The sequence below is a fragment of the Choloepus didactylus genome, chromosome 19 (genome assembly GCF_015220235.1).
Source record: "Choloepus didactylus isolate mChoDid1 chromosome 19, mChoDid1.pri, whole genome shotgun sequence".
NCBI classification, from domain to species: Eukaryota; Metazoa; Chordata; class Mammalia; order Pilosa; family Megalonychidae; genus Choloepus; species Choloepus didactylus.
This window is the reverse complement of record NC_051325.1, coordinates 38,582,682-38,610,643: the sequence shown is the minus strand read 5'-3', so window position 1 is coordinate 38,610,643 and position 27,962 is coordinate 38,582,682. Positions and strand designations below refer to the sequence as shown.

The 27,962-nt window shown below is 38.7% G+C and overlaps 1 protein-coding gene across 13 annotated transcripts in view; it reads left to right on the top strand.

Moving 5' to 3' along the window:
- NCOA6 (nuclear receptor coactivator 6) overlaps nt 1-27,962 on the top strand; it is a 189,799-nt gene that overhangs the window by 34,825 nt on the left and 127,012 nt on the right. For 10 of the 13 annotated variants that reach the window (XM_037812091.1, XM_037812086.1, XM_037812081.1 and 7 more), the window contains one exon: nt 7,692-7,768. The exons of the other annotated variants lie outside the window; for them this stretch is intronic. The gene's annotated coding sequence lies outside the window, so the exon portion shown is untranslated. The remainder of the gene's footprint in view (nt 1-7,691; nt 7,769-27,962) is intronic. 13 annotated transcript variants of the gene reach the window in all.

The following is a 27,962-nucleotide window of genomic DNA, read 5'->3' as shown; positions in this document are numbered from 1 at the left end:
TATTGCCTTTTGTCTCAGAGCTCTCTTAGTTCTGCTCTTGACTTGACGTGCCCAAATTGCAAGTCTTTGAAGCTTTCTGTATTGGGCTTCTTAGAGTAATTGTTTTAGAAAAAGAAAAAAGGATTAAAAAAAAAAAAAAGGGCCCTCCTCAGAGATCTAATGGGTTATTGAAATGCTAAGAGACAAAGCAACCAGGGCCATTAAGGAAAGGTCCACAGGGCAGAGAGATCAGCTTTTCTTCGGGATTTGCATATGCGCCTCAGGGCCCTTCCCCTTTCTATGTTCACCAGAACTCCAAAAATCCTCCGCTTTTATTTTGGAGTTTTTCGTGTTGTTTTTTTTCTATGCCTGTCTCCTCTCTGCTGGGCTGGCTGCTCTCAGATTCTCTGGTGTCTGGTCTCAGTCTATCTATGTTTGGAGTTTGGATCAGTAGAATGAGTTTCTGATAAGAGCTGCCACTGCAGTTCTCCCTTCTCCTTCCCGGAGCTGACAGCCCCTCCTCCCCCGGGACTGAGCCTGGCAGGGAGGGGCGTGGGTCCCCTGGCCGCAAAAACTTACAGATTTCGCTGATCTCAGCAGTTCCACGTTTTCATGAGTGTTGTATGAAGTATGCCCAAAGTCAGATTGCTCTGTGGTGTCCAGTCCACGCAGTTCCTGGCTTTCTACCTACTTTCCTGGAGGAGTAACTAAAACATACAGCTCACCAGTCCCCCATCTTGCCCCGCCTCCTCCTTTATATTTGAAAGATAATTTTGTTGAATATAGAATTCTTGGTTGACACGTTTGGATTTTTGTTTTGTTTTGTTTTTTCTTTAAGGACTTTAAATAGGCACCTCACTATCGTCTGGCTCCCATGTTTTCTGATGAGAAATCTATTGTTAATCTTATTTGGGGAATCCCTTGTATGTGACAAGTCAGTTCTCTCTTGCTGCTTTCAAAATCCCCTCTTTATCTTTAGATTTTGTCAATTTCACTATAAACAAACAAACATTTATATTTGTATTGCTAATCTGTGGGATACATGCCTTTAAACAACCCCTTTCAATCATGTTCACTTCAGTGCAGCTCTTGTAATTCCAGTAATGAACAGTGATCACCTCTATCCATTCCCATACCTTTAAATTTACCCTCATTAACATATCTGAACACAGTAGGTTATCATTCCTCCTTCACTAGCTTCTGTCTTTCTATAGGTCCCCTCTATTCTGTATAAGTCACTGATTTTAGATTGTTCAGGGAGTTCATATAGTCGCAACATGTAATGTCTCTCCTTTTGTGTCTGTTTTATTTCACTCAGCATTATGTTTTCAAGGTTCATCCATGTTGCCATATGTTTCAGGACCTCTTTGTTTCTTACTGCTGCATAGTATTCCATTGTATGTATATACCACATTTTGTTTATCTACTCATCTGTTGAAGGACACTTGGATTGTTTCCATCTCTTGGCAATTATGAACAATGCCACTGTGAACACTGGTGTGCAAATGTCTGTTTGTGTCACAGCTTTCAGATCTTCTGGGTATATACTGAGAAGTGAAATTGCCGGATCATAGGGTAACTTGTATCTAATTTTCTGAATAGCTGCCAGACCACCCTCCACAGTGGCTGTAGCATTATACAGCCATTATACAATGAATAAGAGTTCCAGTTTCTCGACATCCTCTCCAGCATTTGTTGTTTCCTGTTTGTTTAATGGCAGCCATTCTTATTGGTGTGAGATGATAACTCATTGTGGTTTTGGTTTTTATTTCCCTAACAGCTAGTGAAGCTGAACATTTTTTCATGTGTTTTTTAGCCATTTGTATTTCCTCTTCGGAAAAATGTCTTTTCATATCTTTTGCCCATTTTATACTTGGGCTGTTTGTACTATTGTCATTGAGTTGTAGGATTCCTGTATATATATACAGGATATCAGTCTCTTATCAGATATATGGTTTGAAGATGTTTTCCTATATTCTTGGAGTTTTATGGTACTGGTTCTTACATTTAGGTCTTTGATCCACTTTAATTTTTGTATAGAGTGTGAGGTAGGGGTCCTCCTTCATTCTTTTGGATATGAATATCCAGTTCTCCCAGCCCCATTTGTTTTTCTGTCCCAATTCGGTGGATTTGGAGGCCTTATCAAAAACCACTTGACCATAGATCTGTGGGGTCTGTTTCCAAACTCTTGATTCGATTCCATTGATCTAGATTCCATTGTTTAGCTTTGTGCCAGTACCATGCTGTTTTGACCACGTGGCTTTATAGTAGACTTTAAACTTAAGAAGTGTAAGTCCTCCTACTTTGTTCTTCTTTTTAGAATGTTTTGGCAATTCAAGGCTCCTTTCCCTTATGAATAAATTTGGTAAGTAGCTTTTCTACTTCTGTAAAGTAGGTGGTTGTAATTTTTATTGGAATTGTGTCAAATCGGTAGATCAGTTTGGGTAGAATTGACATATAAACTACGTTTAGCCTTCCTATCCATGAGCATGGAATCTCTCTTCAACTAATTAGGTCCCCTTTGATTTATTTTAGTAATGTTTTGTATAGTCTGTGTAGAGGTCTTTTATATCCTAGCTTAACTTTATTCCTATGTACTTGATTTTTTTAGTTGCTATTGTGATTGGAATTTTTTTCTTGGTTGCCTCTTCAGTTAGGTCATTAGTAGTGTCGAGGAACATTACTGACTTACGTGCATTAATCTTGTATCCTGCCACTCTGCTGAATTTATTAGCTGAAGTAGCTTTGTTATCAGTTTCTCAGGATTTTCCAGATGAAAGATCACATCATCTGCAAATAATGATAGTTTTACTTCTTCCTTTAATTCAGATGCCTTTTATTTCTTTTTCCTGGTGAATTGCTCTGGCTAGAACTTCTAGCACAGTGTTGAATAATTGCAGTGACAGTGGGCATCCTTGTCTCATGTCCAGTCTTAGGGGGAAGGCTTTCAGTCTCTCACCATTGAGTACTGTGCCGGCTGTGAGTTTTTCATATATGCCCTTTATCATATTGAGGAAGTTTCCTTCAATTCCTACCTTTTGGAGTATTTTTATCAAAAAGGGATGCTCAATTTTGTCAAATGCTTTTTCAGCGTCCATCAAGATGATCATTTGATTTTTCCCTTTTGATTTTTTAAGTGTTGTATTTACTGATTGATTTTCTTATGTTGAACCACCCTTATATGCCTGGGATGAACCCCACTTGGTTGTGGTTTATAATTCTTTTAATGTGCCTTTGAATTCGATTTGCAATTATTTTGTTGAGAATTTTTACATCTATCTACATTAGGAAGATTGGGCTGTAGTTTTCCTTCCTTGTAGTATCTTTATCTGGTTTTATATTGGAGTGATGATAGCTTCATAACATGAATTAGGTGGTGTTCCTTTTTCTTCAGTTTTTTGCAACAGTTTGACCAGGAATAGTGTTGGTTCTTTTTTGAAAGTTTGGTAAAATTCCCCTGTGAAGCCATCTGGCCCTGGGCTTTTCTTTTCATGAAGATTGTCAATGACTGATTGGATCTCTTTATTTGTAATTGGTTTGCTGAGGTCTTCTATTTCATCTTGGTTAGTGTAGGTGGTTCTTGTATTTGCAGGAAATTGTCCATTTCCTCTAAGTTGTCCTGTTTGTTGGCATACAGTTGTTCAAAATATCCTCTTAGGATTTTTTGAATTTCTTTGGGATCCATATTAATGACTTCTCTCTCCTTTCTGATTTTGTTTATTTGAGTTTTCTCTCTTTTTTACTTTGTCTGTCTAGCTAAGGGTTTGTCAATCATGTTGATCTTCTCAAAGAACCAACTTTTGGTTTTATTTATTCTCTCTCTGTTTTTGTTCTCCAACTCATTTGTTTCTGCATTAATCTTTGTTATTTCTTTTCTTCTCCTTGCTTTAGGGTTAGTTTGCTGATCATTCTCTTGCCTCTGCAGTTGTTCAGTTAGGTCTTTGGTTTTAGCTCTTTCTTGCTTTTTGGTGTATGCATTTAGAGTTATAAATTTTCCTCTCAGCACCACCTTCACTGCATCCCATAGATTTTTTTTTTCATCTCATAGATTTTGATATGTTGTGTTCTTGTTTTCATTCATCTCTAGATATTTACCTATTTCTCTTGCAATTTCTTCTTTGACCCACTGGTTGTTTAGGAGTGTTTTGTTTGACCTCTATGTATTTGTGAAAGATCTGGCTCTTTGGTGGTTATTGATCTTTAGTTGCATTTCATTATGGTCAGAGAATGTACATTGAATAATTTCAATCTTTTTTAAATTTATTAAGACTTATTTTCTGCCTCAGCATATGATCTATCCTGGAGAATGTTCCATGAGTGCTACAGAAGAATATATATCCTGGTGTTTTGGGATGTGACAGTTTATATATGTCTGTTGAGTCCAATTCATTTATCTCGTTTAGGTTCTCAGTTCCTTATTGGTCTTTTGTTTAGTTGTTCTATTTATTGAAGAGAGTGGTGTATTGAAGTCACCAGTATTATTGTAGAAATGTCTATTGCTCCCTTCAGTTTAGCCAATGTTCTGTCTCATGTTTTTGAGCTCCTTGATTGGGCGCATAAACATTTATGGTTCTTATTTCTTCTTGGTGAATTGTTTCTTTTATTAATATATAATGCCCTTCTTTGTCTCTTATGACATCTTTGCATTTAAAGTCTATTTTGTCTGACGTTAGTATAGCTACCTCTGCTGTTCTTTGGTTCCATCCTTTTACTTTCCATCTCTTTGTGCCACAGGGTCTAAGATGAGTCTCTTGTAAACAGCATATCGATGGATCATACTTTTTAATCCGTTCTGCTAGTCTGTGTCTTTTAATTGGGGAGTTTAATCCATTCACATTCAAAGTTATAACTGTGATGGCAATTCTTGAACCAGTTACCTTATCCTTTGGTTTTTAATTATCAGATCTATTTTTCTGCCCTTCCCCTCTCTCTTTTTTCCTATAAGTTACCTTACTAATACTTTTCAGTTTTGTGCCCTTCTCCAGACCTCTCTCTCCTTTCTTTTTTTCTCAACTGGTAGAGCCCCCTTTAGTATTTCTTGCAGGGCAGATCTCTTGTTAACAAATTCTCTCAGCATTTGTTTGTCAAAATTTTAACCTCTCTCTCAATTTTAAAGGAACACTTTGCTGAATGAAGAATTCTTGGCTGGCAGTTTTTCTATTTTAGAGTCGTAAATATGTCATACCATTGCATTCTTGCCTCCATGGTGTCTGCTGAATACTCAGCATTTAGTCTTATATGGTTTCCCTTGTATGTAGTGAATCACTTGTTTCTTTCTGCTTTCCAGACTTTCTCCTTTTCTTCAGCATTTGACTATCTCAGAGTGGGTCTATTTGGATTTATTCAATTTGGTGTTTGTTGGGCTTGATTTGCATATTTATGTCATTTAGAAGGGTTGGAAGTTTTCCCCAACTATGTCCTCAAATACTCTTCCTAGCCCTTTACTCTTCTCTTCTCCTTCTGGGACACCAGTGATTCTTATATTTGCGTGCTTCTTTTCCCTGAGATCCATTTCAAATTTTTCAATTTTTTTCACCATTAATTCTTTTGTGTGTTGGCATTCAATTGCTTTGTCCTCCAGTTCACTTATTCTTCTGCCTCTTCAGATGTGCTGTTGTATGCCTGTAATATTTTTTAATTTGATCTACAGTACCCTTTATTTCCATGAGATTTGTTGTTTTTATATTTACTCTTTCAAATTCTTCTTTATGCTCTTCTAAAGTCCTCTTGATGTATTTTGTGTCTTTAGCCAACCCATTGAAGTTGTTTAGGAGATTTGTATGTACTTTTTTGGTTAAGTGCTCCAGATTCTGTATCTCCTCTGGCTTTTTAATTTGATCGTTTGGCTTGTCCATATCTACTTGGGTCTTCATATGTTTTATGATCTGTTGGCTTCAGGGTGTTTGCTTGATAAGATTATTTTTAGATATGCAGGATTATTTGAGCATTTATGTATAATTTGGCAGACTACAAATTGCTGTACACTGTACTTGCTGGAGTGCACTTTACCTGTGCTCCCAGCAGATGGTGCTCTTGAGCCACCTTTTCCTCTCAAACCAGCTTTCCCCCAACTTGGCCTATGTGCTGTGTGGGGTCCAAACCAGGTGGAAATCCAATCTGTGTGCCACTTCTCCATGTGCACTGGGGACTGCCAGCCCTGGGGGTGGGGGTCGGCCCTGTGCAGCTCGGTGGGGAGTCCACTTAAGGCCACTGTGAGTCTGGTAATTCCACCTGGTGCCCCCAAGCCTCTGGGGTTGGAGAAGGGCTCCTGGTGCTCCACCTCTCACCCCTGCACACTGCAGGCTTCCGTGGAGGAAGAGTAAATGCAGTCACCACAAGTCCACTGAATCCCAAGGTCTCTCACAGAAGCTCCTGGCTGCAGGGCTGTGACAGGTCGTTTCCCCAACCAGCTGCTGAAATGAGTGCATGGGATGTGGAAAGTTGTTCCCTCCTGCACTTGGCGTCTGGCTCCAGTCACCAGTCAATGGGGGTGGTTCCAATTGAACACACTCGCCAGTTGTTTCAGGCGCAGTCTCTCCACCTCTCCATCCAGTCTCTGCTATGCGTTGTTGAGTTGCCTTTCCAGCTGGTTGCACCTTGGAACTGCTGTTCTGGGCGCCTTCTGCCCCTTTTCTAGCCCTTTTATGGAGATGTTTGCTCTGCCTCTGCTATTCCACCATCTTCCCAGAAGTCGGCATCAAACTGTCTGTGGCTCCCTTCTGGGCATACAGGAGACAGATCCTGAAGAGAATGTGGGAACTAGGAGTCAGAACCCTTGGGTATTTCTTCCGGGGACAAAACCTTACCTGTACCTTATCTTTGCCTCCGACCCTGTTGTGCCCATCTATATAATCTGTGTTTTATTATCATGAACATTGCTAGCCTATTCTGAATATGTCCTCAATTGGTTTTACTACTAATCATTTGATATATGTCTATACTGAGAGAATTAAATTAAATAGATACTGTGGTTAGGAAGTTGTTGCATGGGAATTAGACTTTATTTTCCTTATGTAGATGGTGCAGCAGCTGTGGTGGTTCACAGTTGTGAACCCAGGACATCTGTGTTTTTTCATTTATTTGTTTGCTTGGATTTTTTTTTTTTTTTTTTTTTTTTTTGCAGTTGTCTATAATAATATTTGTTTCAGGGTATAAATAGTAGAGTAAATGTTTAAATTAAGAAGTATAATATTATCAGTATATTTACAGCTTTGCAACAGACCAGGAAAGTGTCAAGAAGGACAAAGTCTATAGCTAACTGCATATGTGACCTGGGGCAAATCATGTAACCTCTGTGGGACTGTTTTTGCTACTATTTAATTAGAATCTTTCAGGTGTTCTGCCCAGAACACATGAATCTGTTTTTTGAAATTTGTTAATTGAAGATAACATATGTAAAGAAAATATACACATCATAAAGGTAATGAAGTATAAAATTAACTGCACTAATGTAACCCTACTGAGGTAGTTTGAAAAAGCTTCTTTGGTGGTTTTGATATGCTTTCCTTGTTAAAAACCACTCTGTTAGACTGTGGGTCATCTCATGTCTTTTATAATTCTTTACAGAATAGAATTAGCAGAAACAGTGCTACAGAGAAGGAATTCAGTCAGTCACTAAAATTTTACTTTGAATAAGTTTATTGGGTTTATGTTTAGTCTTTTCTTCTGATGTTTCTCTTCTTCCTCTTTGCTTTTTTTTCTTTTCTGTCTAGGTCCTGGTGGAATGGAGAGGGGTCCTACTGAACCCCTTGCAGTCTTTTCTGAGACTGGTCAGAGAGTTCTTAAACAGGTCTGTTGATTCTATAGAATACAAATGCAAGTTTGATTTTTAAAAGACTTGGTTTCGGCTTAAAGGATTGACTTATTTTACTTTTTACTAAAGAAGGCATTTTGATCTCAATGTCTTTAGCATATTTTATATTGGCAAACTGCATTTTGACTTGCGGGTTGGACCCAAACTGACAGAATTAAGATCTGCTTAATAAAAAAGCAGTTGAGGCGTGACTTTATCAGTTATGTTGAATATATATAACGTGGCAGAATTCTTTATTGATGTCCTGGAATGTGCCAAGAAGGGGTGAAAAGGAGAATATTTTCTCAGTTGACCATGATTGCAGAGGTCTCAGTTATCCATGATTCCGGAGAGGAATGGAGGCATGGATGAATCCAAGAAGGAAAATAATTATTTATTTGACCGTCTTTCTGATGTTCTCAGAATTCATAACAGTTTTTTAAAATGTCAAAACTACTTTAAAAAGCTCTGATTCAGAAAAGGACACATGTATATAGTTTGTCTTTCTTTGGTTTTGTTTTTTATTTTAAACTTGTTTCATCTTGGATTAATCTGTGGAGCTTTGAAAAATACTGATCCCTTTGTTCCTTTCCCCTCCCTACTAGGTTGTGATTTAATTGGCCTGGGGTGTGGCCATAGGCTTTGAAATTTTTCAAAGATCTCTAGATAATTCCAGTGTGCACACAAGTCTGGGAACCACTGTTCTTGCTGGTAAAAGCAGAACTGGTCACTATGCAACTTGTGACTTTTTTTTTTGATATATAATTAGATAAATATTTGGCTAAATATATACGTAAGAGAATAAGTATTTTGATATAAGAATACTGTGCTTAGGTGGTAATAATACCTGTACTTTGGTAGTATGTGGGAACTCTGTATTTTATATATTTTATTACAATATTTCTGTAAACCTACAACTTCTCTAACAAAACAATTATTAAAGAAAAAAGATATGGGCTTCTATTTTTATATATGCATCTTTGTATAATATTTACTTGTGTTACAAAAATAGTAATAATTACCCTTATAATTTCTCTAAATTGGTAATATTTAAAAATGCAATTGAAATGTAAAGGAAATATGCCTTATATCTGATATTTTGTTAAATAAAAGTGGATCATCAATGTATACTTTTTTTTTTTTTTCATTTTTATTGAGATTGTTCAGATACCATACAATTATCCAAAGATCCAAAGTGTACAATCACTTGCCCCTGGGTACCCTCATACAGCTGTGCATCCATCACACTTAATTTTTGTTCAATTTTTAGAAACTTTTCATTACTCCAGACAAGAAATAAAGTGAGAGATGAAAAAAGAAAAAAAGGAAACTCTAAACCTCCCCTATCCCTAACCAAACCCCCTCAATTGTTGACTCCTAGTATTGATATAGTACGTTTGTTACTGTTTATGAAAAAATGTTGAAATACTACTAACTGTAGTATATAGTTTGTAATAGGTATATAGTTCTTCCCTATATGCCCCTCTATTATTAACTTCTAATTGTATTGTCATACATTTGTTCTGGTTCATGAAGTGATTTCTAGTATTTGTACAGTTGATCATGGACATTGCCCACCATAGGATTCAGTTTTATACATTTCCATCTTTTGACCTCCAACTTTCCTTCTGGTGACGTATATGACTCTGAGCTTCCCCTTTCCACCTCATTCACACACCATTCGGCGCTGTTAGTTATTCTCACATCTTGCTACCAACACCCCTGTTCATTTCCAAACATTTAAGTTCATCCTAATTGAACATTCTGCTCATACTAAGCAAGAGCATCTACATTTCTTCCACAAGGCAGGAGGGAGAGTCAAAGAAGGTAGAGAGGCAAAAGAAAGAGGAAACAAAAAAATGACAGCTAGGAAGCAGCAAAAGGAAAAATAACCTTAAATCAAAGTAGAATAAAGAATCAGACAGTACCACCAATGTCAAGTGTCTAACATGCCTCCCCTATCCCCCCCTCTTATCTGCATTCACCTTGGTATATCACCTTTGTTACATTAAAGGAAGCATAATACAATGATTCCATTAGTTACAGTCTCTAGTTTATGCTGATTGCATCCCTCCCCCAATGCCTCCCCATTTTTAACACTTTGCAAGGTTGACATTTGCTTGTTCTCCCTCGTAAAAGAACATATTTGTGCATTTTATCACAATTGTTGAATACTCTAGATTTCACCAAGTTACACAGTCCCAGTTGTTATCTTTCCTCCTTTCTTGTGGTGTCTCACATGCTCCCCATCTTCCTCTCTCAACCATATTCATAGTTACCTTTGTTCAGTGTACTTACATTGTTGTGCTACCATTTCCCAAAATTGTGTTCCAAACCACACACTCCTGTCTTCTATCACCCTGTAGTGCTTCCTTTAGTATTTCCTGTAGGGCAGGTGTCTTGTTCACAAAGTCTCTCATTGTCTGTTTGTCAGAAAATATTTTGAGCTCTCCCTCATATTTGAAGGACAGCTTTGCTGGATACAGGATTCTTGGTTGGTGGTTTTTCTCTTTCAATATCTTAAATATATCACACCACTTCCTTCTTGCCTCCATGGTTTCTGCTGAGAGATCCGCACAAAGTCTTATTAAGCTTCCTTTGTATGTAATGGATTGCTTTTCTCTTGCTGCTTTCAGGATTCTCTCTTTGTCTTTGACATTTGATAATCTGATCATTAAGTGTCTTGGCGTAGGCCTATTCAGATCTCTTCTGTTTGGAGTACGCTGCGCTTCTTGGATCTGTAATTTTATGTCTTTCATAAGAGATGGGAAATTTTCATTAATTATTTCCTCTATTATTGCTTCTGCCCCCTTTCTCTTCTCCTTCTGGGACACCGATGATACTTACATTATTGTACTTTGTTTCATCCTGGATTTCCCGGAGACGTTGCTCATATTTTTTCATTCTTTTCTCCATCTGCTCCTTTGCGTGTAGGCTTTCAGGTATTTTGTTCTCCAGTTCCTGAGTGTTTTCTTCTGCCTCTTGAGATCTGCTGTTGTATGTTTCCATTGTGTCTTTCATCTCTTGTGTTGTGCCTTTCATTTCCATAGATTCTACTAGTAGGTTTTTTGAACTTTTGATTTCTGCCGTATACATGTCCAGTGCTTCCTTTACAGCCTCTATCTCTTTTGCAATATCTTCTCTAAACTTTTTGAATTGATTTAGCATTAGTTGTTTAAATTCCTGTATCTCTGTTGAAGTGTACGTTTGTTCCTTTGACTGGGCCATAACTTTGTTTTTCTTAGTGTAGGTTGTAATTTTCTGTTGTCTAGGCATGGTTTCCTTGGTTACCCAAATCAAGTTTTCCCAGACCAGAACAGGCTCAGGTCCCAGAGGGAAGAAATATTCAGTATCTGGTTTCCCTGTGGGTGTGTCTTAGAAAATTGCTCCACCCTTTGATGTCTCGGGTCACTGTGCTTTTCTGCCCAGCAGGTGGCACCTGTTAGCCTATAATTCTTGACTGGTGTGAGGAGGTGTGGCCGTGTTCCCCCAGGCTCTGGGGTCTGGTTCTGAATGGAAAGGGCCCCACCCCTTTCCTCCTGGAGAAGACAGACCCCTCAGGTGGAGGTCATTAGCATTTCAGTGGTCTCGCTCTCTGCTTGTGGTGTCTCCACCCTTCCCAGAGTCACAGCCCTGGAAACTAAAAATGGCTGGGGCTTTCTCCACTGAGCCTAAAAAGAAACAGATAGTCTCCTTCAGACCCAGTCCAAGGCAACCCTCCGGCTCTCCCAGGTCAGTCGTCACCCAAAGCCTCTGTCTGTTTTTTGGGGCTGCGTACCTGTAGTGAGCAGTTCACACTCGCTACTTAAAACCCCAATTGGAGCTCAGCTGAGCTATATTCACTTGCTGGGAGAGAGCTTCTCTGTGGCACCACGCGGCTCTGCAGCTCGGGCTATGGTGGAGGGGGTCTCCCGACCTGGTTCCGCAGGTTTTACTTACAGATTTTATGCTGTGTTCTCGGGCATTCCTCCCAATTCAGGTTGGTGTATGATGAATGGATGGTCTCATTTGTCCCCCCGCAGTTATTCTGGATTATTTACTAGTTGTTTCTGGTTTTTTGTAGTTGTTCCAGGGGGACTACTTAGCTTCCACTCCTCTCTATGCCGCCATCTTGCCCAATGGTATACTTTTGAACTTTAGAAGAAAGTTAGTGTCAAATACCTGGCAAAATTTTGTGTATGACTCTAGCATAAAGCAATGTGGCCAAAAATGGAAGGATCTTTAAAAAAAAAGAAAGAAAGAAATGCTTATGCTTTGCTTTAAACTTGTCTATGTTCTTGCTAGAATGTAAGCTCCATAAAAGCAGGTACTGTGTCTATATTTTCTTCACCCTTGTATCTTTACCCTTTAGAATAACACCTGGCATATATTGCATGCTTAAATATTTGTGGAATGAGTGAATGAACCTATCAGTCTCTAGTGAGCTGAGAATATGTTTTTACCTAATATTCAAGTAGTGTGAGGTTGCAGGTGTTGTAGTAGTGAAGAGCTCAGACTGAAGAATCTGAGTGCCTGGGTTCGAATCATGGCTCTGACACTTACTAAATATATGGGCCTTTCAAATGTGGTAAACTGAGAAGGGGGTAGAGGGAGTCAGAAGTCACAGTTTTTTATAATCTAATGAAAGTGGCATCCCATCACCTTTGCCATATTCTGTTGGTTAGAAGCAAGTCACTAGCAAGCCCCATACTCAGGGGGAGATTACATGTGGGCATGAATTCCAGAAGTCCAGAATCACTGTGGGCCATCTTAAAAGTCTGTCTCTCTCAGAGGACATGGTTTAGTGCCAGATGGGACTAGATGGAGATACTACAGGTTAAAAACAAAAACAAAAACAGCTTGTGAGATGTCTTTACCTTGCCTTTATCAAACCATCTCTTTTTTCCTTCTTCTATCTTTCACATCAGCTCTCTCCCCTGCAAGAATAGAGGCATAAAGGTCATTCCCATAATGAGGTTTTAATCCTGAATATTTTGGGGAAAGATTCAATTAAGGCCTCTCCCTGAATTAGTGTTTATATACGTATGTATTTTTAAACCTCTTGTTATGGAAATTATGGGACAGATAAAAAAGTAGAATACTATGGTGAATCTCCATGTATTTTCACCCCACTTGGACAATGTATCTTTCACCAATCTTATATGTATAATTTACATACAATAAACTGCATCTTTTTTTTTTTATTTTATTAAGATATATTCACACACCACACAGACCATCCAAAGCATACAATCACTGGCTCAAAGTTTCATCACGGCATAGTTGTGCATAAATCCCCATGATCAATTTTAGAACATTTTCATTACTCTAGAATAGAAATAAGAAAAAAAATATAACCCAAATCTTCCGATACCCTGTATCCTCCCCTGTTGTTGACCCATAGTATTGGTGTAGTAAATTTGTTACTGTTGATCAAAGAATATTAAAATATTACTGTTAACTACAGTCCATAGTCTGCAATAGCTATTTTTTCCCCATATTATTATCCCATACCCTTCTATTTTTTAAATACATTTTGTAGTAGTTCATGCAAGAAGTTATTTACATACAAAATACATCATTTAAAGGTACATTTTTGACAGATGTATAAACCCCCACAATCAAGATATAGGACATTTTCACCCAGAGGTTCCCTTGTGTCCCTTTGTAGTCAGTCCCCACTCCTACCCCAGTCCCAGCAAGTACTGATCTGATTTCTATCCCTATAGGTTAGTTTTGCCTGTTCTAGAACTTCATAGAAGTTTCTGACTTCTTTTGATTAGCATGAAGTTTTTGACATTCATCCCATGTTTTGTTGCATATACCAGTAATTTGGAGTTTCTCAGCTTTAGCACTATTGACATTTTGGGCTGGATAATTTCTTTGTTGAGGGACTATCTTGCACATTGTTGAATGTTTAGGAGCATACCTTTACCCACTAGATGCCATTAGCCCATGCCTCCCCAGTTGTAACAATCAAAAATGTCTCCAGACAATGCCAGATGTTCCCTGGGGGCAAAGCTTCACCCTTTCCCTGGCTGAGAACCCTTACAATAGTATTCCAGTATATGGCTACACCACGATTTGTCTCTTCATTTACGAATTGATGGACATTTGGGTTGTTTCCAATTTGGTTATTATCAATAGAGTTGCTGTTAACATTCATGCATAAGTCTTTGGGAAGACATGTTTTCATTTATTTGGAGTAAATAACTTTATAAGAAACTGCCAAACTCTTTTTCAAAAATATACCATTTTACATTCCTAATGGTATGAGAGTTCTAGTTACTCTACATCCTTGCTAACATTTAATATTATCATTCTTTTTAATTTCTATCTATTTTGTTCAGACATTTTCCTAATTTCCTTTAGTTCTTTGTGTATGGATTCCTTTAGCTCATTGAACATATTTAAGACGGTTGACTTAGTCTTTGAATAAAAGTTCTAATGTATGAGCTTCCTCTGGGATGATTTCTGGCAAATTCTTGTATTCCTTTGAATGGGCCCTACTACCCTGATTCTTGGTGTGTTTTGTAATTTTTTGTTGCAAACTGGACATCCTGAGTATTACACTGTTAAAACCCTGGAGATCTATTTCTCCCCTTTGAAGAGGGGGATCATCTTCAGAGCTGGCCCCACAGTGATCTGAAGTAGGTGGTCAAAGGCTGTGATTGGTGATCAGACCCTGGATTTTGGAGAAGTAGGGCCCTATACCCCACCCTGGCATGAGCAAGTGCACCAGGAGCCCTGGCTACACTTCCCTCTACTGCCTATCATCTTTCTAGGGGTTGGAGGATGGCAGTTCCTGCATGGAGGCCGAAATTCACTGATAATTACCACAATTTAGCAGCCTTTTTCTACAGCTCTTCCCTGGATACTGCACAGTGTTTGACTAGACTCCAGAGTTTCACAATAGTTGATTCAGGCAATTCCTGTTAGTTCAGTAGCTATTTTGGTAGAGGGACTGATTAATGGAGCTTCCTACTCTGCCATCTTCCCCACCTTAATTATTTTTTAACATTTTTTATTGTGAAATAGAACATATATACAGAAAAGTGATTACTTTCAAAGTAGGATTTAACAAGTAGTTATAAACCAAATTTCAAAGAATGTTATAGGTTACCATTCCACGATTTCAGTTATTTCCTTATTGTGAAATATAACGTATATACAGAAAAGTGATAACTTTCAAAGTACAATTTAACAAGTAGTTACACAGCAAATTTCAAAGAATGTTATGGGTTACAGTTCCATCATTTCAGTTATTTCCTTCTAGATGTTCTAATACGATTACATATATATATGTGTGTGTGTGTGTGTGTATATATATATATATATAATAAAGAGGATCAGTATTTGTCATCCTTTGTTAAATCTAATCTTGTCTGTTGCTACTCCTTCTTATCATTTGATCACTGTCTCAGTCTTCAGGGATGTCTGAGCAGTGACCACCCTAACATGTTCATGTGGAAAGGGAGTATTGACATTATGGTGGAGGGGGATGCATCTTGTTCATGTTCTTGAAGAGGCTGTTCCTATCTCGCATAGGAACACTTTGGAGGATTTAAGTTTCTGAAAAATAAACGTAGTGAGTGAAACTTTTATAGAATCTCCGATATGGACCTGGGTATTCTTAGGATTTTGGGGACTCCTTTTGATTTGGGTTTGGATTACTATGGCCATTTGGAATATCTAGCTGAAGCTTGAATAAGAGTAACCACTAGGATTGCCACTTGACTCTCTTTGAAATCTCTTAGTAACAGAAATCTTATTTTGTTACCTTTCTTTTCCCCATTTTATTCAAGAAGGCACTCTCAATCCCTTGATGCCTGGGCCAGACTCATTCCTGGGAGTCATGTCCCATTCACCAGGGAGACTCACTCCTTTGGGAGACATGTTCCACACAGCGGGGAGGGTATGAATTTATTTGCAGAGTTGGGCTTACAGAGAGAAGGGCTACATCTGAGCAACAAAAGAGGTTCTCTGGAAGTGATTCTTAGGCATAATTATAGGTAGGCTTGGCCTCCCCTTTACAGCCATAAGTTTCACAAGAGCAAGCCTCAAGATTGACAGCCTGACTTACTAAATAGGGGGTTCTTAATTTCACATAGCATATATTCTGTCCAAGATAAATAATCAGTGTCTCACACCATCTTCACTTAGTTGTACAATCATCACTCACAATTTTAAACAATTATCATAACCTAAAACACCTCAAGCTCTTATCACTCCCTAATCATTTATCCCTAGTATTAGTGTGATACTAGTAAGGTATTCTTATTAAATATAGTCCCTGGTATGCAATAGGTAGTTTTTCCCATATACCACTTTGTTGTTAACTCTTTGTACCAGTGTCATACCTTAGAAGTAGATCCTGCAAGCATTTATTTATATTTGTAGTGCTAATCTGTGGGATACATGCCTTTAAACAACCCCTTTCAATCATGTTCGCCATTTAATATGGCATTGATACTTATAATACCATTAATGAACCATCATCACCCCTGTCCATTCCCATACAATTAAGTTTAACTTCATTAACAGGTCTGTACATATTAGGTAATCGTTTCCCTTCTCTAGCTTCTGTCTTTCTCTAGGTCCCCTATATTCTACATTTTAAGACAGTGATTTTACATTATTCAGGGAGTTCATATTAGTGATAACATACGATATCTCTCCTTTTGTGTCTGACTTATTTCGCTCAGTATTATGTCCTCAAGGTTCATCCATGTTGTCACATGTTTCAGAACCTTGTTCTTTTTACTGCTGCACATAGTATTCCATTGTATATATACATACCACATTTTGTTTATCCACTTGTCTATCGAAGGACACTTGGGTTGTTTCCATCTTTTGGCAATTTTGAATAATGCCACTGTAAAAGTCAGTGTGCAAATGTCTGTTCATGTCGCTGCTTTCAGATCTTCTGGGTATATGCTGAGTTGTGGAATTCCTGGATTGTAGGGTAACTTAATATTTAGTTTTACAAGAAACTGCCAAACTGTCTTCCACAGTGGCTGTACCATTATACATTCCCACCAGCAGTGGATAAGAGTTCCAGTTTCTCCACATCCTCTCCAGCATTTGTAGTTTCCTATTTGTTTAATGGCAGCCATTCTTATTGGTGTGAAGTGGTATCTCACTGTGGTTCGGATTTGCATTTCCCTAATAGCTAGTGGAGCTGAACTTTTTTTCATGTGTTTTTTAGCTGTTTGTATGTCCTCTTTGGAAAACTGTCTTTTCATATCTTTTGCCCATTTATAATTGGGTTGTTTGTACTATTGTCGTTGAGTTGTAGGATTTCTTTATATATGCTCAATATCAGTCTCTTATCAGATATATGGTGTTCCAGTTTGCTAATGCTGCTGTTATGCAAAACACCAGAAATGGATTGTCTTTTTTTTTTTTTTTTGTGGTTATGTTTTTCCTTTATTTGAAATAACATGTGATATGTCAGGCTAGAGTTGCTGGAGCCTCTTGATTTTTTTTTTTAAATGCAATTTTATTGGATATAATCACATAACATACAATCATTCAAAGTGTACAATCAGTTCTTCACAGCATCATATAGTTGTGTTTTCATCACCACAAACTTGGAATATTTTCATTACTCCAAAAAATAAAATAAAAATTAAAGTAAAAAAGAACATCCCAAACATCCTATTCCTCTCCTCCCATTGTTCATTTACTTTTTTTATATACAGTCTGAGATGTAGTCACACATCCCACAGTCATCCACAGTGTACAATCGAATATTCACAGCACCATCAGTTGTGCGTTCATCACCAGAATCAATTTTTGAATGTTTTCCTTACTCCAAAATAAAAACAAAAGCAAAAAAGGACACCTAAATCTTTCCATCCCCTCCATCCCACCCTATTCTTCATCTAATTTTTGTCCCCATTTTTCCATTCATCTTTCCATACACTGGAAAAAGGGAGTGCAAGCCACAAGGTTTTCACAGTCACACTATGCAATCTACATGGTTATACAATCGTCTTCAAGAATCAAGGTCACTGGGTTGCAGTTTGACAGCTTCAGGTATTTCTCTCTAGCCATTCTAACACGCTAAAGACTAAAAGATGATATCTATATAGCGCATAAGAATACCCTCCTGAGTGACCTCTCGACTCCATTAGAAATCTCTCAGCCACTGGAACCTTATTTTGTTTCATGTCTCTTCCCCTTGTTGGTCAAGAACATCCTCTCAATCCCACAGTTCTGGGTCCAAGCTCATCTCCAGAGTCATTTCCCATGCTGCCAGGGGGATTCACACCCCTGGGAGTCACGTCCCACATAGGGGGTAGGGCAGTAAGTTCACCTGTCAAGTGGGCTTAAAGGGGGGGTGCGGGGCACATCTGAACAATAAAAGGGATCTCTTGGGGGCAGAGGGGGGGACCCCTAGGCACAATTATAAGTGGGCTTAGCGTCTCCCTTGCAGCAACTAGCCTCACAGGGGAAAGTCTCCAGAGCAGCTTGTTCTTGAACCTCACTCCCTTGTCTTCTGATATACTGTGTTCCCTAGTTATCTTTTACTTCCCGGGGCTTTTCCTTCTCCTTCTCTGCCTGTCCTCTGATAGTGTTGTCTCTAGGGTGCAATGGTTAGCTCACTGCTCCTCTGTATTTGTGGAGCCTCTTCATTTTATTCTTTCTCAGGTCTCCCATCCTCCTTAAAAGAAATTCCAGGGTGAGGGACAAAAATGAGTCCATTGCAGCCCAAGTTATTACTTAAAATGCAGTGTCCAAATGTGATGGCCAATGCTACTCTCTTGGAAAAGAACTTTAATGGTATCCAGCGGGGATCTTGAAAGGAGGGGTCTGCATGGGAGGATGGGTGGGTAAGAGACCCAACTGCCTGACAAGGATCTTCTCCCTGCCTTTGCTCTCCTGGAACCCCAAGAAAATGCCTGGGTTGTCTGAGAATCTTTTCCCAAGTTTTTCTTTAAAACAAAAAATGGAAATATTAGTATAACAGTACTGTTAAATACAGTTTGAAAGTAAAAAAATCCCACTATGTTTTCTTTTTTTTTTTTTAAGGTGTGTATTCTTTTATTTATTTATTTATTTATTTATTTTTTATTCAGTTTTATTGAAATATATTCACAAACCATACAGTCATCCATGGTATACAATCAACTGTTCACAGTATGATCATATAGTTATGCGTTCATCACCACAATCTATTTCTGAACATTTTCCTTACATCAGAAAGAATCAGAATAAGAATAAAAAATAAAAGTGAAAAGAGAATACCCAAACCATCCCTCCATCCCACCCTATTTGTCATTTAGTTTTTACTCCCATTTTTCTACTGATTTTTTTTCAATTTTTTAACTTTGTTTATCAAAAAATTAAAAACAAACAGGCAAACAACAACCAAAAAAACCCCACAACATTTCAAACAAAGCAATGGATTAAGGAAAACAAATAACCTAAAATAACTACTTTGCTTCCAATATGTTCCTACCATACCCCAAGAAAATTAATAAACCCTGTCCAAACAGAGGAGAAAGAAAAACAAATAATCTAAAATAACTACATTGCTTCCAACATGTTCCTACCATACCCCAAGAAAATTAACAACCCCTAAGAAAACAAAGGAATAAGAGAAAAAAAAAAAACCTAAAATAACTCTATTGCTTCCAACATGATCTTACTATATCCAAGAAAGTTTACAAACCATAATCATTCCTGAGCATTCCCATAACATTGAGATTACCCTCCATAGTTTATCTGTTCTTATTAGATTATCATTCCCCCTCCACTAATTGGTATCTCTAGGTCCCCTACATTCTACAGTACAAAACATTGTACATTTTTTACAGAATTCACATTAGTGGTAACATACAATATCTCTCTTTTTGTGCCTGGCTTATTTTGCTCAGCATTATGTCTTTTTTTTTTTTTTTTTTAATCTTCATTTTATTGAGATATATTCATATACCACGCAGTCATACAAAACAAATCGTACTTTCAATTGTTCACAGTACCATTACATAGTTGTACATTCATCACCCAAATCAATCCCTGACACCTTCATTAGCACACACACAAGAATAACAAGAATAATAATTAGAGTGAAAAAGAGCAATTGAAGTAAAAAAGAACACTGGGTACCTTTGTCTGTTTGTTTCCTTCCCCTATTTTTCTACTCATCCATCCATAAACTAGACAAAGTGGAGTGTGGTCCTTATGGCTTTCCCAATCCCATTGTCACCCCTCATAAGCTACATTTTTATACAACTGTCTTCGAGATTCATGGGTTCTGGGTTGTAGTTTGATAGTTACAGGTATCCACCACGAGCTACCCCAATTCTTTAGAACCTAAAAAGGGTTGTCTAAAGTGTGCGTAAGAGTGCCCACCAGAGTGACCTCTCGGCTCCTTTTGGATTCTCTCTGCCACTGAAGCTTATTTCATTTCCTTTCACATCCCCCTTTTGGTCAAGAAGATGTTCTCCGTCCCACGATGCCGGGTCTACATTCCTCCCCGGGAGTCATATTCCACGTTGCCAGGGAGATTCACTCCTCTGGGTGTCTGATCCCACGTAGGGGGGAGGGCAGTGATTTCACCTTTCAAGTTGGCTTAGCTAGAGAGACAGGGCCACATCTGAGCAACAAAGAGGCATTCGGGAGGAGGCTCTTAGGCACAACCATAGGGAGGCCTAGCCTCTCCTTTGCAGCAACCGTCCTCCCAAGGGTAAAACCTGTGGTAGAGGGCTCAACCCATCAAACCACCAGTCCCCTATGTCTGTGGTCATGTTAGCAACCATGGAGGTGGGGTAGGCGAATACCCCTGCATTCTCCACAGGCTCCTCAAGGGAGCACTACATCTTTTTTTTTTCCTTGTTTTTCTTTTTTTTTTTTAACTTTCCCTTCTTTTTTAAATCAACTGTATGAAAAAAAGTTAAAAAGAAAACATACAATAAAAGAACATTTCAAAGAGACCATAACAAGGGAGTAAGAAAAAGACAACTAACCTAAGATAACTGCTTAACTTCCAACATGTTCCTACTTTACCCCAAGAAAGTTACCTAATATAGCAACATTTCTGTGAACTTGCTCCTACTATATCCATCAGAAATTAACAGACCATAGTCATTCCTGGGCATCCCCAGAACGTTAAATAGCTTATCTGTTCTTCTTAGATTATTGTTCCCCCTTCCTTAATTGCTCTCTATTGCTAGTTCCCCTACATTCTACATTATAAGCCATTTGTTTTACATTTTTCAAAGTTCACATTAGTGGTAGCATATAATATTTCTCTTTTTGTGCCTGGCTGATTTCGCTCAGCATTATGTCTTCAAGGTTCATCCATGTTGTCATATGTTTCACGAGATCGTTCCTTCTTACTGCCGCGTAGTATTCCATCGTGTGTATATACCACATTTTATTTATCCACTCATCTGTTGAAGGACATTTGGGTTGTTTCCATCTTTTGGCAATTGTGAATAATGCTGCTATGAACATTGGCGTGCAGATATCTGTTCGTGTCACTGCTTTCCGATCTTCCGGGTATATACCGAGAAGTGCAATCGCTGGATCAAATGGTAACTCTATATCTAGTTTTCTAAGGAACTGCCAGACTGACTTCCAGAGTGGCTGAACCATTATACAGTCCCACCAACAGTGAATAAGAGTTCCAATTTCTCCACATCCCCTCCAGCATTTGTAGTTTCCTGTTTGTTTAATGGCAGCCATTCTAATCGGTGTTAGATGGTATCTCATTGTGGTCTTAATTTGCATCTCTCTAATAGCTAGTGAAGCTGAACATTTTTTCATGTGTTTCTTGGCCATTTGTATTTCCTCTTCAGAGAACTGTCTTTTCATATCTTTTGCCCATTTTATAATTGGGCCGACTGTACTTTTGTCATTGAGTTGTAGGATTTCTTTATATATGCAAGATATCAGTCTTTTGTCAGATACATGGTTTCCAAAAATTTTTTCCCATTGAGTTGGCTGCCTCTTTACCTTTTTGAGAAATTCCTTTGAGGTGCAGAAACTTCTAAGCTTGAGGAGTTCCCATTTATCTATTTTCTCTTTTGTTGCTTGTGCTTTGGGTGTAAAGTCTAGGAAGTGGCCGCCTAATACAAGGTCTTGAAGATGTTTTCCTACATTATCTTCTAGGAGTTTTATGGTACTTTCTTTTATATTGAGATCTTTGGTCCATTTTGAGTTAATTTTTGTGTAGGGGGTGAGGTAGGGGTCCTCTTTCATTCTTTTGGATATGGATATCCAACTCTCCCAGCCCCATTTGTTGAAAAGACCATTATGACTCAGTTCAGTGACTTTGGGGGCCTTATCAAAGATCAGTCGGCCATAGATCTGAGGGTCTATCTCTGAATTCTCAGTTCGATTCCATTGATCTATATGTCTATCTTTGTGCCAGTACCATGCTGTTCTGGCAACTGTGGCTTTATAATAAGCTTCAAAGTCAGGGAGTGTAAGTCCTCCCACTTCGTTTTTCTTTTTTAGAGTGTCTTTAGCAATTCGAGGCATCTTCCCTTTCCAAATAAATTTGATAACTAGCTTTTCCAAGTCTGCAAAGTAGGTTGTTGGAATTTTGATTGGGATTGCATTGAATCTGTAGATGAGTTTGGGTAGAATTGACATCTTAATGACATTTAGCCTTCCTATCCATGAACATGGAATATTTTTCCATCTTTTAAGGTGCCCTTCTATTTCTTTTAGTAGAGTTATGTAGTTTTCTTTGTATAGGTCTTTTACATCTTTGGTTAAGTTTATTCCTAGGTACTTGATTTTTTTAGTTGCTATTGAAAATGGTATCTTTTTCTTGAGTGTCTCTTCAGTTTGTTCATTTCTAGCATATAGAAACATTACTGACTTATGTGCATTAATCTTGTATCCCGCTACTTTGCTAAATTTGTTTATTAGCTCTAGTAGGTGTATCGTTGATTTCTCAGGGTTTTCTAGATATAAGATCATATCATCTGCAAACAATGAGTTTTACTTCTTCTTTTCCAGTTTGGATGCCTTTTATTTCTTTGTCTTGCCGGATTGCCCTGGCTAGCACTTCCAGCACAATGTTGAATAACAGTGGTGACAGCGGGCATCCTTGTCTTGTTCCTGATCTTAGAGGGAAGGCTTTCAGTCTCTCACCATTGAGTACTATGCTGGCTGTGGGTTTTTCATATATGCTCTTTATCATATTGAGGAAGTTTCCTTCAATTCCTACCTTTTGAAGTGTTTTTATCAAAAAGGGATGTTGGATTTTGTCAAATGCTTTTTCAGCATCTATTGAGATGATCAATTGATTTTTCCCTTTTGACTTGTTAATGTGTTGTAATACATTGATTGTTTTTCTTATGTTGAACCATCCTTGCATGCCTGGAATGAACCCCACTTGGTCATGGTGTATGATTTTTTTAATGTGTCTTTAGATTCGATTTGCAAGTATTTTGTTGAGGATTTTTGCATCTATATTCATTAGGGAGATTGGCCGGTAGTTTTCCTTTTTTGTAGCATCTTTGCCTGGTTTTGGTATTAGATTGATGTTAGCTTCATAAAATGAGTTAGGTAGTGTTCCATTTTCTTCAATGTTTTGAAAGAGTTTGAGTAAGATTGGTGTCAGTTCTTTCTGGAAAGTTTGGTAGAATTCCCCTGTGAAGCCATCTGGCCCTGGGCATTTATTTGTGGGAAGATTTTTGATGACTGATTGGATCTCTTTGCTTGTGATGGGTTGGTTGAGGTCTTCTATTTCTTCTCTGGTCAGTCTAGGTTGTTCATATGTTTCCAGGAAATTGTCCATTTCCTCTACATTCTCCAGTTTGTTGCCATACAGTTGTTCATAGTATCCTCTTATAATTTTTTTAATTTCTTCAGGATCTGCAGTTATGTCACCTTTTTCATTCATTATTTTGTTTATATGGGTCTTCTCTCTTTTTGATTTTGTCAGTCTAGCTAGGGGCTTGTCAATCTTGTTGATCTTCTCAAAGAACCAACTTTTGGTGATATTTATCCTCTCTATTGTTTTTTTGTTCTCTATGTCATTTATTTCTGCTTTAATCCTTGTTATTTCTTTTCTTGTACTTGGTTTAGGATTGGTTTGCTGTTCATTTTCTAGCTTCTTCAGTTGATCCATTAGTTCTTTGATTTTGGCTCTTTCTTCCTTTTTAATATATGTGTTTAGTGCTATAAATTTCCCCCTTAGCACTGCTTTTGCTGCATCCCATAGGTTTTGGTATGTTGTGTTCTCATTTTCATTCGTCTCTATATATTTAGCAATTTCTCTTGCTATTTCTTCTTTAACCCACTGATTGTTTAGGAGTGTGTTGTTTAACCTCCAGGTATTTGTGAATTTTCTAAGTCTCTGATGGTTATTGACTTCTAATTGTATTCCATTGTGGTCAGAGAATGTGCTTTGAATAATTTCAATCTTTTTAAATTTATTGAGGCTTGTTTTATGTCCCAGCATATGATCTATTCTGGAGAAAGTTCCATGAGCACTAGAAAAGTATGTGTATCCTGGTGATTTGGGATGTAATGTCCTGTATATGTCTGTTAAATCTAATTCATTTATCAGATTGCTTAGGTTTTCAATTTCCTGATTGGTCTTCTGTCTGGTTGATCTATCTATAGGAGAGAGTGATGTGTTGAAGTCTCCCACAATTATTGTGGAAACATCAATTGCTTCCTTTAGTTTTGCCAGTGTTTCTCTCATGTATTTTGTGGCACCTTGGTTGGGTGCATAGACATTTACGATTGTTATTTCTTCTTGCTGAATTGCCCCTTTTATTAGTACGTAGTCGCCTTCTTTGTCTCTCAAAACATCCCTGCATTTGAAGTCTATTTTATCTGAGATTAATATTGCTACACCTGCTTTCTTTTGGCTGTAGCTTGCATGAAATATTTTTTTCCATCCTTTCACTTTCAGTTTCTTTGTGTCCCTGTGTCTAAGATGAGTCTCTTGTATGCAACATATTGATGGTTCATTTTTTTTGATCCATTCTGCAAATCTGTATCTTTTAATTGGGGTGTTTAATCCATTTACATTCAATGTTATAACCGTGAAGGCATTTCTTGAATCAGCCATCTTATCCTTTGGTTTATGTTTGTCATATTTTTCCCCTCTGTCTATTAATATCCTTTATTGTACCCATACCGAATCTCTTTAGTACTGAACCTTTCTCCAAGTCTCTCTGTCCTTTCTTTGTTTCTCTGTCTGTAGGGCTCCCTTGAGTATCTCCAGTAGGGCAGGTCTCTTGTTAGCAAATTCTCTCAGCATTTGTTTGTCTGTGAAAAATTTAAGCTCTCCCTCAAATTTGAAGGAGAGCTTTGCTGGATAAAGTATTCTTGGCTGGAAATTTTTCTCACTCAGAATTTTAAATATATCGTGCCACTGCCTTCTTGCCTCCATGGTGGCTGCTGAGTAGTCACTACTTAGTCTTATGCTGTTTCCTTTGTATGTGTGAATTGCTTTTCTCTTACTGCTTTCAGAACTTGCTCCTTCTCTTCTGTGTTTGATAGTGTGATCAGTATATGTCTCGGAGTGGGTTTATTTGGATTTATTCTATTTGGAGTTCGCTGAGCATTTATGATTTGTGTATTTATGTTGTTTAGAAGATTTGGGAAGTTTTCCCCAACAATTTCTTTGAATACTCTTCCTAGACCTTTACCCTTTTCTTCCCCTTCTGGGACACCAATGAGTCTTATATTCGGACGTTTCATATTATCTATCATATCCCTGAGGTCCATTTCGATTTTTTCAATTTTTTTCCCCATTCTTTCTTTTATGCTTTCATTTTCCATTCTGTCATCTTCGAGGTCACTGATTCATTGTTCAACTTCCTCTAGTCTTGTACTATGAGTGTCCAGAATCTTTTTAATTTGGTCAACAGTTTCTTTAATTTCCATAAGATCATCCATTTTTTTATTTAGTCTTGCAATGTCTTCTTTATGCTCTTCTAGGGTCTTCTTGATTTCCTTTATCTCCCGTACTATGGTCTCATTGTTCATCTTTAGTTCTTTGAGTAGCTGCTCTAGGTGCTGTGTCTCTTCTGGTCTTTTGATTTGGGTGCTTGGGCTTGGGTTATCCATATCGTCTGGTTTTTTCATATGCTTTATAATTTTCTGTTGTTTTTGGCCTCGTGGCATTTGCTGAACTTGATAGGGTTCTTTTAGGATTTGTAGACCAATTGAAGTCCTTATCTCTAATTTATCAGATCTACAGCTTCGTGGAGTACACTTTCTCTAACTAACCAGCAGGTGGCGTCCACGAGCCACCTGTTCTCCACAAGGCAGTTCTCCCCTGCTTAGCCTTTTTGGTGAGTGGGGGAGTGAGTCTTGTGGGGTCCAATTGGTGTACGAAGCTTGCGTGTGTAGTTGGTGTTGCCTGCCCTGTATATGGGGCGTGTTTCTGGGCAGTCAGGGAGTGGGGGGTGGCTCTAACAATCAAATCTCCCTGGTGATCCTAGAGTTTTAAAGCTGCTGCGATAGTCTAATCCTTCAGTTCAGTCCTGCCACAGTTTGTCTCTGCCGCTGACCTACAAGTCCTTGGTATTGGCGTATAGCTCCTGAGACTTGCAAGTGGGCCCCTCTTCCAGGCCGTGCACCCCGGGTCCTCTGTTGAGGGATGACTGTGCTATGTCACAGGTGAGTGCCATCCCCCAAGGGCAGTTCTGGGCTGCTGGGCTGTGTAGGGAGGCTCCCAGTCTGCTGAAATGATGGCTGAATGGGGCTTTGTTAATTCACACTGCTCTACCTTCCCAACTCTGGGACAATCAGCTGAGGTTGCAGGGAAGGCTAATGTCCACGCCCAGTTTTGTGGTGTGTGCCTGTTACTTGAAGCACTTCCGTCACACTGGGTTGTCTGGGGCAGTTCTGGGCTATGGGGCTGGCGATGGGCAGGAGTGTTTCCTGTCCACCAGGATGATGGCTGTGAGCGGACACCCCCCTTTTCTTGGGAAGTTGTGGTGTTTAGTGAATTTTCTCAGCCACTGGATTATTGCGTTTTGTCTCAGAGCTCTCCTAGTTCTACTCTTGACTTGACCTGCCCAAATAGTAAGTCTTTGAAGCTTTTCTGTATTGGGCTTCTTAGAGTAATTGTTTTAGAAAAAGAAAAAAGGATTAAAACAAAAAAAAAAGGGCCCTCCTCAGAGATCTAATGGGTTATTGAAATGCTAATAGACAAAGCAACCAGGGCCATTAAGGAAAGGTCCACAGGGCAGAGAGATCAGCTTTTCTTCGGGATTTGCATATGCGCCTCAGGGCCCTTCCCCTTTCTATGTTCACCAGAACTCCAAAAATCCTCCGCTTTTATTTTGGAGTTTTTCGTGTTGTTTTTTTTCTATGCCTGTCTCCTCTCTGCTGGGCTGGCTGCTCTCAGATTCTCTGGTGTCTGGTCTCAGTCTATCTATGTTTGGAGTTTGGATCAGTAGAATGAGTTTCTGATAAGAGCTGCCACTGCGGTTCTCCCTTCTCCTTCCCGGAGCTGACAGACCCTCCTCCCCCGGGACTTAGCCTGGCAGGGAGGGGCGCGGGTCCCCTGGCCGCAAAAACTTACAGATTTCGCTGATCTCAGCAGTTCCACGTTTTCATGAGTGTTGTATGAAGTATGCCCAAAGTCAGATTGCTCTGTGGTGTCCAGTCCACGCAGTTCCTGGCTTTCTACCTACTTTCCTCGAGGAGTAACTAAAACATACAGCTCACCAGTCTGCCATCTTGCCCCGCCTCCGATTGTCTTTTATAAAGGGGGTTTATTTGGCTACAAATCTACAGTCTGAAGGTCATGAAAATGTCCAAATTAAGGCATAAACATGATTATACCTTCACCAAAGGAAGGCCAGTTGCGTCCGGAAAACCTCTGTTAGCTGAGAAGGCATGTGGCTAGCGTCTGCTGATCCTGGGTGTGTTCTAGCTCCCTCTCAGCTCTGTGTGTTCTTCAAAATATTGCCCTTGGGGTGTTTGTACTTTGTTAGCTTCTCCGGAGCAAACTCTGGGCTAGCACCTCCAAAGTTTCAGCAGAAGTCTGCTTTCAGTGGCCATCTCCAAAATGTCTCAGCTTCTCTCCAAAGTGTCACTCTCAGCTGCTCTGTGTTCCTTCTGTCTGTGAACTCTTTTATAAGGACTCCAGTGATTTAATTGTGACCCACTCTGAATGAGTGAGGTAACACCTCCATGGAAATTATCTAATCAAAGGTCTTGCCCATGGTTGCTTTAGTCCATCTCCATGAAAACACTCAATCAATAGGTTCCA